Below are 13,647 nucleotides of genomic sequence, written 5' to 3'. Positions count from 1 at the left end.
AAAGTTTGGCTCATTTTGGTGCTTTTGGGCAAAGACCCAGGAGATAATTAATCCTAATCTTAAGTTCTTAACCACCTTAACACCTCCACTAGTAACTTTTTTTTATTTTTTTTGGCAATCAACAAGAATTGATATATTAAACAAGAGAAACTATTACACAAGCAAGACAACTAGGCCTTCCAGATGAAAACATAAGTAGACAATAAAGGCCTAAACGAAACAAGAAGGAAACAAACATAGTGGGCCTAATGACAGGATCCGCCCCGGATTTCACCTTGAAATCCAAAGTGGCCCTACAGGGCCCACCTTAGAAGAAATTCAACCAAAAATTTGGCGGAACTTCCTCTAAAAGTGGACTACCCAAAACCTGTAGAAAGACATTTACACTTCTAAAATAATCCACCCTTAATCTTCTGGAGCCACCTTGCTCTCTAAATCACAACCTCTCCCATTTCACAAAACAATTTTGAACTTAAGAATATTAATCCCATGAGTTATCAGAGCAATCTAATGCACAGGCGTACAAGACGATGGAATACAAGATAAAGGACCGATATTTTTATAATGCGGAAGCTATGTCAGCTATGCCTCAACTCCATGTACGCTCGACCTCAAGCTAAACTGGCCTGCAAACTGGACATTTGAAACCTAAGGGCCCAGGGGAAAAACATTTGAAAATTGTTAGAGTGAGTGGACGAAAAATAAATAATTTCGAATGAACAAGTGAAACTTAATGCTTTCCCAAATTATTCTCTAAAACCTCATATGTAGTAAAAATCTTGAAAACACTCTTAATCATCATCTTTACTGAAATCTCTATTATGTAATGTCGATCATCTCGAAATCTCTTTAAAATCTCAAATTCCTCAAATACATAATGATATTTCAAACATCTCGTTAAATCACTCATATCTCAAAATATATCTCAAAATAGACGATGACTAAAGGGGACTGCCGATTAGTCATCTCATGCCACATGGAGGGGACTGCCGACCAGTGACGCATCGGAGGGGACTACCGACCGGACGAGGAGGTGATGGTTAGAGGGAACTGCCGACTAACCATAGGTAGTTAGAGGGGACTGCCGACTAACTACCTCATGTCATTTAGAGGAGACTGCCGACTAGATGGCGCATCGGAGAGGACTGCCGACCGAAATATTCTAGAGGGGACCGCTAACCAGAATATTGTCTGGAGGGGACTGCCGACCAGACTTACCTGGAGGGGACTGCCGACCAGGTAATGCATGCATGCGCTAACTTATTTACCTCCTCAATAAACTGGAATCAACCACTTTCAAATAATTGCTTCTAAAAAGAAACTCGATATTAATCCAATGAATCATCAATAATTCACCGAAAGCATAACTTAAGAATATCTCGATAACTCAATACCTCAATAAATCCTCGAAAGCATAAGTCAAATACTCGATAAATCAATAAATGCATTCGGAAAGAAATCTCTCAATATAGCTTCAAAACTGATAAATTCGGAGCTCAAAACTCAAGAAATCTTGATAATTCAATCATGCTCAAATATTTGCTAAATCATTCGTACTTGCATATCATCATAAAAATCGATATTTGAAATTAATAATTCTCACAATATTTTCTTAATCAATCACTTCCTGAAAATCATTTCCCAACTCAATAACTCATAAATAACTATCTCAAAAATCTACTAAAAGCCCTCGAGAAGGAATTTCAATACTAATCTCGTAATTCATAAATAAATCTCAATAAATCAAGGCTCATAATTTAAATCTCAATTGGAAAATAATAATAATACTGCATGCATAATTAATTTAAAAACAAATATTCACTCACAGTACTGTTTAGCGACCATGTAAACAGTTTCCCTCGTCGAGTAGTAACTTGGTACGTCGCCATGTACACAATTATAATTCGTGAATAACTATCCGGAAATTAAACACGATTCCCTCATTCCCACGTCATATGCTCATAATTCAACATTTTCGTTTCTTCTCTGATTCAACCCAAATTTTACCTCTAATACCAATTCATTAATTTAAAGGTTCCGAGGCAGAACCAAGAGATATCCGACTGTCGGATTCTCATAAATCGATAATCAAAATTCTAACCTTTTAAAAATTCATAATCGATTCAAAACTTCTCCAATCTTCACCTAACTCACACACACACACACACATATATATATATATATTCTACATCGACTATAGGATTTAACCAGCTAAAAACAGAAGCTAAATCACTGTTCTATGCACCGCCACGAGTCATTTCCACGCGCCGCCGGCCACCACCTCCGATGGCCACCAAAATCCGGCAGCACCATCTTCTCATCATTCTAAACATTTTTCTCAACTACCATCAAACCAGAAAACACCTAGAACTGCTGAAAACATCAAATGCACAGTGGGTACCCAATTTGAATAGTGCTCAAGAAATTCAAACCTTCGATTCGTCAATTTCACTTCGATTTGTGGAAAAAATCTTGGAGGGATATCATCCACGTCTCGAGGCGCATCGATCAAGCCCAGAAATGCCGCCGGAGATGGCCGGAATCTGGAAAATTTTCCAGAAACCCGAGCTGCTACAGTGAACTTGTTGGCTTCGATTCGTCGTCTATGGTGAATGATATGGTGCAAGGCATATATGGATAGAAATCTTGTTTCAAGACGAAGAGATTGACACCAATTTCATGGCCATAGGTGGCCGGACGATGCGGCGGTGACGCCGGAAAGTTACGTCGGCGAGAGAGGAAGAAAGCTCGAAATTTTCGGGGCCTTCCCGAAATGGAAAGTCCAGATTTTTATTTATAGACATGAATTCCACAAAATTATAAAACTGCCACTAACTTAAAACCCTTATAACTTCTTTGTTACAAGTCCGATTTTAGCGTGCCACATGTCCTCGAACTCTGTTTAACGTCCTCTACAACTTTCATGAAGAAAACTTTCTCAAATTTTGACCCGAACAACAAGCCAACTATTCGGGCCTCTAATAGTACCAAAAATTAAGTAAAACGTGAGCGATTGTCGTTTATTGTCCAATAACTAGTGAATGAGTGAACAGCTAAGGTTCGGGACGTTACATAAACTAGGCAAGCCCACGATCTTGGTTAGCCAACACAGTTGCAGTCAACGATGAAGAACCAGTAGCGCCGCCGCGGCGCCCTGAAGAACAGAGCCACCAGAAGCAAACTCCAACCGCCAGATTGAGAGATCGTTGAGGGGTTCAATGGTGATTCCGAAGTACCCATCGGTCAAATTTCCAGAAACAAAAGTTATAACCATCTATTCAGTAAGAGGCAAACATGTAATCCACTGGTACTTAAGTAAATAATGTTTGCATTATGATTTTGATATTCAAAATTTTTAGTTGGACTATGATCAAGTGTTTACTGCAAAATGACATACTTTACCACTTGATTTCATCATATCACTTTTGTAGTTTATGTGAGATCCAGAGGTTATTATTGGTGATTTGGAACAAGTATGTTTACATAAGCATGTTTATTTCCAAGTTCTATTTTAGCTATTGCGTTCTTCACAGAACTGAATGGATTTTGAGAAACCATATATTTCAATGCACATTTTGGCTGTTTTTTGGAATGAGTTTTGGTTCAGTTGTTATGTAGACAATATTGATCCAAGGGGAAGATTGTAAAATATTATTTGGACCTAATATTATCTACATTAAGTAAATAACAAACTGATTAAACTTGTTACAATAAATATGAAATATATGAATTATCTATCTAGTTACCAAATGAGTTTAGGTATGTCACTCTTTGGTTAATAATCCATTTTGATAAAGATAAACATCTATTGTTTATGATATGATAACTATAGCATCTCTACAGATAACTCATTGGCTTGAATAGGATTCTTTTATGGGAAGACCTATCTAACTTATATATATATAGGTGCTTGAAGTCCCTATTCACTGTGTGACAAATATATTCAGTCCTGCCCCATAGAGAGGAGTAAAACACATAGTTGAGTAGAAGATTTCTTGCGTGTGGCTGCTTGAAGTTTTGAAGCTCGGATTACTCGTGTTGAATAGCTGTTTTGCTACTTCTACTTTTGAAGAAATGGTTGTTGTTCATGAAGTAGGTGATGCATCTCCTCTTGTTGTGTTCTAGTTCATATTGTATTGATCATTTGGTTGTGTTTATGCATATTGTGAAATGATCTTGGTTTGCTCATTAAGTTTACACATCAGCAGTAACAAACCAGTATTGAACCCCAAATGGCTTAAATCCACCCAGCATGTTTATTTTGGAAACACACTGCAATATTTTTCCAAATTGGAGCTAACGAATGAAGAAGTATCAAAATCAAATTGTGCAACAAAGATTGATGGAGAAAAACATTGACGAGTTGGTACCAAAAACATCGGAGACTAGAAGGACTGCAAGCTTAGATTCAGTTGAGCCAGTAACATAAGTCTTCAGGCCCCCAATTCTAGGACAGTTCCTTGTCCATATGTTGATCCTAGTGTTGGTGGGTTCTCGAAGCAAGCAGCAGAAGTTGACATCTTAGAAGAAGCTAGCAGTGATATTCATATTCACACTGTTTGAGAAGGTGAGAAGCAGGTTGTAGTGTACAGTGGAGGGAGGGAGACGAGGTTAAGAGTGACGAGTGACATGACAAACGTCACGTTTTTTTTTTTTTTGAAGAAAGGGCGGTGCGACTGCCCTCAAGCCTTGATGAAACTGTCGAATACAAGAGGTTAAGAGTGACGAGTGACATGACAAACGTAACGTCACGTCTTAGGTCACTAGAAGTATAATTTTATATGTTTATGCTTTTTCTACGAAAAAGACAAAAAAAAAAAATTGCATTTTTCTTTTGGTTGGAAACTCTAAAGTTGAATATAATTAAGCAGTGAACCCTAATCTTATCTTGGCAAGATGATTAACCCTAATCTTAAGTTCTTAACCACGTTAACACCTCCACTAGTAACTTAGTCATTAAAAATATATCGTTTGCATTTAACTTTGAAATCGAGCTACCCGCCTACCCGAAGCCTTACTACTCATGCAATTGTCAAATCAAGGCTCGTAGAACTAATAGAAAATCGACCAACTAATGTATAAGCTTACAGCTCATCCATCATGCAAGCTTTATTTGTGTGAAGAAAGCTAGTCTTTTTAGAGTTAGTGAGAATCAAGCTTGTGTAGCCACACCGAGTCACTAACTCGGTATATTTGTCTTTTTTTTTTTTGTTGAAATAATGGTAATTACATTGATAAAACTCATGTCATGAAGGCTATTACATATCCATCCGCTTCCTTACAGTGGACATAACATGGTGTCGTAGTGAAACTATGGTGATACATAGGATAGACCAACTATATTAGAATTTATCGCTCACTTAAAAGCGAGCCTATAAATTATGGAAAAAACATAGCGAATAAACAAACAAATCACACTCGTTAGGGCTCATTAAGTAACCTAACCTAACAAGCATAGGGCCCTAAAACAATATGGAATTATTTAGCTAAAACAAAAATTAAAAACTAAAAATAGAGGCCACAACCCAATAGCCCACAGTTTGCCTTAGCCCAAGCCTAACAGCAAGCAACCTAATCCAACCCCTATCACACTGTGCCAAACCGCCAACTGTCTAACACAATAGCCCCGCCGCCGCTACGAGGAACACCACCATCATCACCTAACACTATCAACTGGAGCCCTCAGCGAACCTAACAGGAGAAGACCTGACCCACCAGGATCGATCGATCTCCACCGCACCAAGTCACCACCAAACAACTCTGTTGCCTACGCCTCCATCAAAGGCATCACCTGTGCGTTGCCCCTCGACCCACCATGTCGCTGCTAATCCCACATGCCACAGCGCCCAACAGACTAAGATCCGGCAGTGATGCCGTCAAACTCCAAGCATGCAAAGAGACAAACTGAGAACAACTATCAACAAGCCTTTGAGGCTGGTCCAGTAGCAGCCTTGACATCATGTGACCAAGGCCAACATAGATGCTAGGCCACCACCGGACGAGCGCCGTTTGAGTACACAGGAAGACGAGCTAGGGTTTTGGGAGGAAACTTTGAAGAGAGAGAACAAACTTTCAGAATTATCAAAATATACTCGGTGTATTTGTCTTATAACTCGGTACATTGAAGTTAGTTAGAATCGAAATTTGGTAACCAATACGATAGTAATAACTCATTAGTGACAAACTATATATGGTCAAATTTTTGTTAATTTTGATATAAAGTTGTTTCAAATTCAAAAATTTTATTTGTCATTGATTTCAAATTGAATTTAAATTCAAAATTTATGGGTATTTTCCATAATCATGGGATTTCATGTTGAGAATGGTGAGTTCTCTGGCAATAGATTGAGAAATCTTTAGACACATTCATTCCAACTAATAAGAAACCAAATGAAGATGAGAAGATTTGGTATAAACTTAATTAGGCCCCATTTGGAAATTGAATTTAGATTTAGATTTCAAATTATTTAAATTTTGAGTAATTAAAATCCTAAATTCATGTGTTTGGGTAACAATTGAATCATGAGGATTTGAATTTAAGAATTCAAAACTAATGAAGAAAGCTACTTATGTAGACGGAAATTTAATGAAGAAATACTATTGTTGCACTAAATTTCTCTGAAGATAATTGTCATATTCCATAATTCCAAAAGCAACACAATTCATAAGTGATCTAATCATCTCATAATCTAAAAAAAAAAAAGGGTCCATCTTCTCATCATTTAATGTCGCAATATTCTTTACACAAACAAATCGTCAAATGGTCATGTCCATAACTTTCAAAAAAAAAAAAAAAAACCTTAGCTCATCCAACCTTACAAATTTCAATGAGAATCAAACCTATGATTTACCAATGGTCATGTCAATAACTTGCTCCACCCTCAATTAGTCATTGCTTACCCTAAAACCAATCAACAAAGAGAGATCTTTTATGAATGAGAGTGAGTAAACAAAAACAAAATACAAGGAACTCTCTTGCATCTTGCACTCTAGTTGCACGCAATGAACCAAATGATATACATTTTTTTTTTGATCGAGATCACACAGTTTCTTATAAACTTCCTAGGCTCAAAGATTAATCTGTGCCGGAGATCATGTCAAAACGCTTCCTCCCCCCTAGCTACAAAGAATATATTGGAATTTCACTCCAACTAGTGTCGGCGGGATTCGAACCCGGGTGTGGGGGTTCCATACCTGGATGCTCTTACCAACTCGACTACCTGTGGTGATTAACCAAAGAGAAAAATTCAGTCACCATCCCCAAACTATGCTGCCAAGGCCAATTTGATACCCGAACTCTCAAAAGTATCAATGTGATACCCAACCATGTATTTTGGCATCAACGTGATACTTCCGTCAAAAATCTCTAACGGCTTCGTTTGTCTGCTGACGTGGCAAGCACGTGGGTCCCATGTGATATTTTTATCAAGGGTAGAATGGTCTTTCACTACTAACTAATTAAAAAAAAAAAAAACTGGATCTACACTACACGCTCGGACGCTCCTCTCGACTCCCATTTTCCCCAAATCACCTGACAGAGAGGGAGGCAATTCAATGTCAGACTTCATCCTCCGACGTGATGATCCTCTAAATTTGCTCAATCCCACTTCGAATTGGCCCATATGAACCAAACCCTAACCTGCACACTCCTCTTTTCAATCTCCATCGAAACCGATCTAGGTGAGATTCCTTGAATTCGATCTAGGGAGGGTGCTATTTGGAAGATGTAACGCTTACCCATGGCGCGGCGATGGCGGTTCGGCAGCGGTCTGGAGATATCGGCGGGGCAGAACACTTGGTGGTCCGGCGGCGACGGCTGTCGTGGGGATGGGCCAGGCTTGGCTAGCAGTTTATGGTCTTCCTTCGGAGACCGTACTTCGTCGTAAAGCTCGCCTCCCCTTTAACCCGACCCGACTGCGACGTCTTGCTATTAGGCTCCTATAATGGGCTCCAACTTCCGATGAACGATGTTTCTCCCAAAAAGAAGACCGGCGAAAGAACATGTTCAAGTTCGAGCATAGATTTGCAGAGGTAGCCACAATTATGTATTGCTCGATGTGAAAGGTAATTAAGCAAGGGGAGAAACACAATGCTGGGTCGCTGGAAAGAAGTGAATCCAGATAAAGTTCGAGCATCCCCGTCGACAATGATGCTGACCAACGGTGGGCAAGAGGTGTTGTTCTGCGCTGATGCTACGCTGGGGGATTTGAGGTGTTGTCGTTGTTGTTATTTTTCCTTTTTCTTTTTCTTTTTGCAATCTGAGATTGGTGCTCGCCGGATTGGAGTGCATGGACGTCCGGATTGGGTGATTGAGGTGTCAAGGCATTATTGTAAACGAGAAGTTGCATTGGGTAATTGAAGACTACAATCTCAAGTTTGATGACGAGGAGGATCCTATTGTTGTCTTTGATTTGGAGATGGAGGAGTTTCGGAGACTGCGGCTTCCGTTTCCTAAGGTTGAAGGAGATGACAGTGTGAATTTCAATGTTGCGGTTTTTTGCAGTGAAGGGTGTCTGTGTCTATGGCGTTATGGAAGTCTTGCTGCCTCTGGTTCTGTTGATTTTTGGGTCATGGAAAGGTATGAAGACAACGACTCGTGGAACATGCTTTATAGCTTTAGGATTTCCAACGAGTCTTCGATTAAGTTTCTGAAGCCACTTGTAGTTGCTGAGAGTAGTCAAGTTCTTGTGAGATGTTCTACTGTTGCAGAGCTGGAGTTGGTAAGGGTGGACAAGAAGAGGAGGAGCGTGATACCTATATGAATGAGGCTGAGCAAATGTTATGGACATGAATGTATGATGATTTTATATGACCACAGTCTACTTTTGGTTAGGATCGGGAGAGAGATTGAAAGTCTGGAAAATAGAAAACTGGATCGGATCCCTGAAGAAAACTGGATCGATCGGTGTCGCCGGCTTCGGCAGTAATAATGAAAGTAATATTGAAAAAAAAAAATTAATTAACAAAAGAAAAGGGTAAATTGGTCATTTAACCTGTTTTTGGGACCCACGTGCTTGCCACATCAGCAGACAAACGGAGCCGTTAATGATTTTTGACGGAAGTATCACGTTGATGCCAAAATTGATCCATTGATACTTTTGAGAGTTCGGGTATCAAATTGGCCTTGGCAGCGGGGATGGTGACTGAATTTTTCTCTTAACCAAATGATATACATGTCAACCAAAAAAAAAAATTCTCAACAGTAGTCACGCAATTAACAATTAGCTCGCAAAAGGAGGCAGTCATGGCCTTATTCATCGATTATCTAACTTTAACCCTTTCACAACTCCATTTTGTGATTGGTAGGACATTGAGTTGAAGATTCATGTTTACTTCTTGTCTAAGTAATAAAGATGGAGCATGGACATATCTTACCCAGATATGTTCAAGCTCAACACTATTGAGGCAAAGTTTGGAGCTCAACATAAAGGGCAAAATGATCGAGTGTACCACTTCCGATCAACAACTGAGAACTATATATGGACAAAGAAGACCAATTCAGTAGCAAAAACAATGCTCAGACCAATTCACTTTAGTCATTTTTTCAGAGACCACTTTCTCTTGCTATAGGGTTCATATATAAATCAAAGTTTGCATCTCCTGTTTGTAAGATTGGATCATTCACCTCTACTAAAACATTTGGAAATCAACCTTTTGAATGATCTTCCAATTCAGATTATGAGAAAATGTTTCCTTTATGTTCGCAAATTTGGGATCACGGACATGAAAGGCTTCAGTTGGAATTACTGCATGCTAGTCATGTTCTTAACAGTGTACCTAGAGCAGTCATGGATTTGTGTTCCATAGTCGACTCATTAAAACCTTTTGGAAATTATAGTATTATACGAGAATATATAGAATGTGCTGAGCCTAATTTTATAAGAACTAATTGCAATGGCTCTGATCAACCTCGCACACAAAAGCATTGTAGCTACAAGCATAAAAATTGCAAGTCAAACTATTTTCCGGAAAATCAATCTGCAGAATGGTATATAATCACATAGTTGTGATTCTAGTAAGCAACTAAATAGACCACTCCATAGCTACTTGGTAAGTCAATGTAATAGTAATAGTTAACTGAAGCAGGATAAAGCCAAAACTGAAATGATATGTTTTGCCTGGACATAACATGATTATAGATTCGATAGGGTCTCTTATAGGAAACAAAACAAACCTGATCTTCATATATTCCAGAGAGATTATCATTTCCCAGAAAATGTTCCCCATCAATATGATATAACTTATTTTCTAATTGTGATTATATACCATTCTGCAGAAACAGAAACAAATAAATGTGTAGAGTAACATTTTTCTTTTTCCTCTTTGAAAAACGATTGAGTTGCTAATAAGAACTCATAATCATATAACTGCAAAGATGGATTTTTCCAAGTATTGAAATCAGGTCCAAAGGAGTTGAAGACAGATTCTAACAAAAACATGAATAACAACTCCAGAACAGAACTCCGTAAAAAAGGGCTATAAACATTATGGGGGCCAAAGAAAATAAAAAAGGAATTAACATCAGTTTACTAGTGAACTAAACAGGACCAGCTTGTGCTTGATGTCAGGTTTTGCCATCCTCTCCGAGCCTGAACCACAATCTTGCTTGGGGTGGGGCGGCTTATCAATTCAGGGGTGGATTGACACAACAGCTCCTAGCCTCTAAGTGTTCCAATAATAATACTAAATGTTATTCATATTGTTTGTTGGTTGCATCCACAACCAATGTCAGAGTAGTTCTAACAACTACATGATCATATACTAAAAAGAGCATTGGGTTCCCAGCAACATTAGGAAACCTGTATTAGGGAGCTCGATGGTTAATCATCAAAATCTGTAAGAGCTAGGTTTCATGTCTGATCGATTGTATACACCCCTCATGTCATAAATTTAGAATTTCTTTCATAACTAGCAAGTGACTACTTATTCTGTAGAAGGAGTGCAAATAACTGATGAAACCTTAGCCAAGTCTGTCTGAGCTTAGGCCTCATACTTACAAAAGAAAAACCCTCCTTTGCGACCTGAATCATGAGCAATTCAATAGTGAAAAGAAAAGGATGAGAGTTGATACACCCTAGGTTCAAACTCTTACTGGTACAAACACTGCAGTATATTTTGGGGTAAGATACAAGTTCCTTCAAACGATTGCAAAATCATGGCATGGATTTGCTAGTAGCTCAATTTCAACGTTTCATATATATATATATATATAATAAGATATGCATGGAGGAAGTATATGAATGCTATTTTATTCTCAGCCATCAAATGTCAAACAGTTTTTGGGGGCGTTTACATTTCAATTTCAAACTCTATCATGCAGAAGAAGAGTTTGGCATGTTCCAAGGATTGTTGAGCTTCAAAGCTCACTTTCTACATGTTTTCTTACTTGACATACTTGGTAAACCAATTTAACATGTCCAATTGAGCCTCTTCAGCACGCTTGACTGCAGATTCATCCTCCGCATTGTAGCTTATTGTCCATCCATGAACCACTCCAGGAAATATTTTCACAAAGCTATCAAACTGAAAAAATAACAAAGTGAACTTATAAATTAAAATCTAAATCCCAAAAATCAAACTTATATGATTGTCTGCGGTAGTAAGATAACATCTTTAGGAAACTAGTCTGACAGTTTATTTACTTCCGCAGATCATAGGATGTTGGCCCTTTTGTTATTATACACAGGTTGTTATTACCAATTTTCAAATAATGGATCTCCATAATGTTATCTAGGCTTGGAAATAAAGAGACATGTGATATATATTAAGCAATGTGTAGTTTTGCCGAGGGATTCTTACCTCAGACTTCACTGATAAAATCTCCCCAATTTGTTTCAAATGTTCTGGGGGGCATATTTATCAATCTCAGCTCCCAATATTGCAGTATGAACCTTAACCTCTGTACAAGCACGTTAAATTGTAACAATCAACAAAGAGATATATTCACGAGATTAAAAGAGAATGAAGCTTACCATGTACATCTTCATCTGCTAACCGGCCAGGGTGCAATATCACAGCGGCCTTAATGTCATCAGATTTTGCAAGTTTGGCCACTACATTACCTGAAAAAAAAAAAAATATGTGAGCAAGCCCCACTTTTTGTTAGTTTGATTCTCTATTGACAACTAGTTCGGCCCAAGTTTTGAAGTGTTTACCTCCCCAGCAAAATCCTGCAGCTCCTATTGCAGAAACACTTTGACTTTTTAGAGCGGCAAGCACTGGTTTGGCATCCTCGTATGCCTTTTCCTATAACAGTTCCAAAGACAAAACTAGTTTAGAGTTTTAGACACACGCACCATGCAATTGTTCAGGACATTTTCTCTAGCATGTTATATATGTCAAGAGACTGTGAGTCGGAAGTTCTAGTAATTAATTAGGAGGAATCATGTTTGATTGTACTGTCCAAATTGAGAATCTTTCAATAGGTTGTTACCCACAATTGTTCTATTAATTCTTGCTTCACTTGCAGACAATAAGTACATAATTATACAATGGCATGACAGTTTGGCCTTCAAAATCTGAGAAATTAATTGTTTACCCTACTAATTCATCTTGATTCCATTTCCTAATTACCACTTACCAAAGATTGTAAATGTACAGTTATATACACTAACCACGCTATGGGCTTTATGCCATGCCTCACGGTCGAATTGAGGATTATCAAGATTCATAGGGTCGCCATAAAAGAAATCAGGAACCACCACAAAAAATCCAGCTGCAGCAACTTTATCCGCAAGTTTCCTTTTCCAAAAGACAATGTGAAGTTCATTATATGCAATAAGTACTGGACATGATGCATTACTGAACTCAAACTTGTAAATTTGAATGGAGGAAAAATAAGGCCCCAACTGACCATCTTGATTCAGAAGAGTGATCTAATGAAAGGCAGTTCTATGCAGATTGAAGACAGATAGAACAAAATAGTGAAGTGCCATTTAATTTGATATCAAATATACCTACATCATTCAACCATTTACCTTATTCTCAGATTTCGAGATAAAGATTGATCATTTTATTTATTACTATGAATAATTGAAGAAAAGAGACTGTACCTTAAGTTTGGGTATTCATATCCTGCAAGGAATAACACACAAGCACATCAGCATTAAAATACCAGTAATGAACTCAAATGGCTTAAATCCATCCAGCATGTTTGTTTTCAGATATTAACACACTGCATTATTTTTCAAGATTAACTGGAGCTAAAGAATGAAGAAGAATCAAATTTTTGTGCAAGAAGGATGAATGAAGAAAAACGTTGACGGGTTGGTACCAACAACATTGGAGACTAGAAGGACTGCAAGCTTAGATTCAGTTGAGCCAGTGACGTAGCTCTTCAGGCCCCCAAAATGAAGGACAGTTCCTTCTGCAGCTGAAGAAGTTGACATCTTAGAAGAAGCTAGCAGTGATATTCACACTGTTTGAGACGGTGAGAAGCAAATCGTAGTAAAAAGTGGAGGGAGGGAGACGAGGTTTTATGGAGAGCTGATTGAAATGACAAACGTCACGTCTTATGTCACATTGTCACTTCTTCCTGAACTCTGATTACGTATTCAATGACTTCATTGAATTGTATAACAGTGAGAATTCTCAAGCAATGACAGAGGGCAAAGAGGCCCAATTAAGGCCCAAACGAAGATTTGTTCG

General features: G+C 38.2%; 1 pseudogene; it reads right to left on the bottom strand.

The window, feature by feature from the left end:
• Nucleotides 1-11,233: 11,233 nt before the first annotated feature.
• Nucleotides 11,234-13,527, bottom strand: LOC112196652 (annotated as a pseudogene).
• Nucleotides 13,528-13,647: the final 120 nt, after the last annotated feature.

Source organism: Rosa chinensis, chromosome 4 (genome assembly GCF_002994745.2).
Source record: "Rosa chinensis cultivar Old Blush chromosome 4, RchiOBHm-V2, whole genome shotgun sequence".
NCBI classification, from domain to species: domain Eukaryota; kingdom Viridiplantae; phylum Streptophyta; class Magnoliopsida; order Rosales; family Rosaceae; genus Rosa; species Rosa chinensis.
Note: the sequence above shows the minus strand (reverse complement) of the source record. Positions and strands in the feature narration are given on the sequence as shown.